The sequence below is a fragment of the Protobothrops mucrosquamatus genome, unplaced genomic scaffold (genome assembly GCF_001527695.2).
Source record: "Protobothrops mucrosquamatus isolate PMUCROS unplaced genomic scaffold, P.Mucros_1.0 scaffold6982, whole genome shotgun sequence".
NCBI lineage: Eukaryota > Metazoa > Chordata > Lepidosauria > Squamata > Viperidae > Protobothrops > Protobothrops mucrosquamatus.
Window position 1 is genome coordinate 9,522 of NW_015392793.1, and position 2,792 is coordinate 12,313.

General features: G+C 41.2%; 1 pseudogene; it reads right to left on the reverse strand.

Moving 5' to 3' along the window:
- Window positions 1–252: 252 nt before the first annotated feature.
- The window catches only part of LOC114923687, a 6,549-nt pseudogene continuing 4,009 nt past the window's right edge, over window positions 253–2,792 (reverse strand).

The window sequence follows — 2,792 nt, forward strand, 5'->3', positions numbered from 1 at the left end:
GCAGGGGTCTTCAAACTTGGCCTTTTTGTGACTTGTGGACATCTCCTGCTTGGGCAGAAGGTTGCCCTAGAAGACTTCCAAGGTCCCTTCCAATTCTGTTATTCTGTTGTTCAGTTTCAGAAGCAGAAATGTCAATGGCTAATTTCATACAGTGCAAGAAAAAAACAGCTAAGTAAGAAAGGGGAAAAACTGCAGGTTGTGTGTCAGCAAATCCCCAGAAGAAAAATTCTGAAGGATTTCAGAAGGACTCACTTGACGGAGCACTGCCCAAGCATTTGTGATCTTCAGGTTGCATGACAACAGCAAGTTTTGTTGTTAGAGTGAGCAGACTTTGGGATTTCTGTTGAACCACGCAACTGAACTGTGAGTTGTTCCTGTCTTCGGTGGCCACCACCTCCAGGTAGGTCTTCAGGGAAAAGGTCTCATCGGGATTCGGTGTCCTTTGGCCAACCGTTCCTTTTCTGCTTGGGGCATTGTTGAAAAACAATTCCAAGTTTGCATCATCCGGATAAAATTCTTCTACACTGCAACTGACCATCACAGTGGTGTTCAGCTGGATGGGGGGAGGTGGGCTGGTCTCCAGACGGACTTTGGGAGGAACTGAGCAAAGAAAGCCAAAGAGATCAGTTAGGAGAGCGTCAGACTCACGGATCCTGCATTCAGAAGAGCATAGAAAACCAATGGATTCTGCTCGCCGATTGTGGCATTGGGGAAATGAGAAGGTCCTCTGAACGCAACCCTGCTGTGAAAAATCCTGAGTAGGAAGCCCAAGATAAAAACTTAACACTACCAGCAAAGAAAGAAAGAAAGAACTCCGCCGAATCCCCAGCAACTCTGTGTCATCGTTTCTTCGTTCCACGTGTGTTTGTTAGGTTTCTATTCTGCCCTGACATCCCCTAATCTCCGCTGAAGATGTTACCTAGCCTGGTAATCAAACGTTCGGAAACCAATCCACAAGCTCAGAGAACGAACCTCCACCATCATATAAAATGATTTCTAGCCTAGTGAAGAGAAGGGCCAGGGGTGACATGATAGCAGCCTTCTGATATCTCAGGGGCTGCCCCAAAGGAGAGGGAGTCAAGCTATTCTCCAAAGCGCCTGAAGGCAGGACAAGAAGCAACGGATGGAAACTAATCAAGGAGAGAAGCAACCTAGAACTAAGGAGAAACTTCCTGACAGTTAGAACAATTAACCAGTGGAACTGCTTGCCTTAAGAAGTCGTGGGTGCTCCAACACTGGAGGCTTCTAAGAAAAGATTGGACAGCCATTTGTCTGAAATGGTATAGGTTCTCCTGCTTGAGCGGAGGGCTGGACTAGAATACCTCCAAGGTCCCTTCCAGGTCTATTCTATTCTATTCTATTCTATTCTATTCTATTCTATTCTATTCTATTCTATTCTATTCTATTCTATTCTATTCTATTCTATTCTATTCCACTCCATATATTCTATTCTATTCTATTCTATTCTATTCTATTCTATTCTATTCCATTCCATTCCATTCCATTCCATTCCATTCCATTCCACTCCACTCCACTCCACTCCACTCCACTCTCCACTCTCCACTCTCCATTCCACTCCACTCCACTCCACTCTTATTCTATTCTATTCTATTCTATTCTATTCTATTCTATTCTATTCTATTCTATTCTATTCCATTCCATTCCATTCCATTCCATTCCATTCCATTCTATTCTATTCTATTCTATTCTATTCTATTCTATTCTATTCTATTCTATTGCATTGCATTGCATTGCATTGCATTGCATTCTCTTGCTTGATCTGCATAACGAACATGGTAAAAAAAATGTAACAATGAGTCCAATTCATTTTATATATTTTTGACTCACGACCTTCAACGGATAAGCCCCATTAGAGATGTACCTCAAGGACTACCTGTATAGACACAAGCATTGATCACGGACATTGTCTCCTCCTCATCTTTCCAAAGCAGACCTGCACCCCCAAATTATATGATCTTTATCTTTGCTCCTTTGTAACTTCTGTAAACAAACACTTTTCATTTTCATTTCTTTCTTAATCATTTCAATGCACGTCAATATATATATATTTATTTATTTCAGTGTTCTCGGTTTGTTTTTCTTTCTCAGCCTGAAAAGCTGTCAGGAATAGGCGTTCCTAATTGGACTTTCGGACCCTTTTACTTCCTGGGGTTTTGTGGAACGAGATTTTGCCTTCTTGCCTCTGCACATCTTTGTTAGGAAAAGGCAGGAGATGAGAAGAAGGATGACTGCTTTGTTCAGGAAAAGCGGGAGCCAGAGAACAAGGAGGGATTGTTGCGGCACACCTGCGGAGGAAAGACAGCGGATTATTTTGATTTCATAAAGCCTGCTCCATCAGGGTCTAGGACAACTCACCATGGCTAACTTGCCATGGTCAACTCACTATGGTGAGTTGCAGGATACCTCACCACGGAGCAAGAGTAAGATGAGATGAGGTAAGGTTAAGGTTAAGGTTAAGGTTAAGGTTAAGGTTAAGGTCAAGGTTAAGGTTAAGGCCAAGGTTAAGGTCAAGGTCAAGGTCAAGGTTAAGGTCAAGATAAGATAAGATGACAAGATTTATTTATTTATTTATTTTATTTATTATTTTAATTTGTATACCGCCCTTCTCCCATAGGACTCAGGGCGGTTCACAGCATATTAAAAACAAATAATATACACAAAATACAAAAAAAATTACAAAATACAAAAATACAAAAATACAGAAAATAAACCCCGATAAAAGCCGAATTAAAACCAAATATTACAAGCTGTGTTTCCAATTAAAATACTTT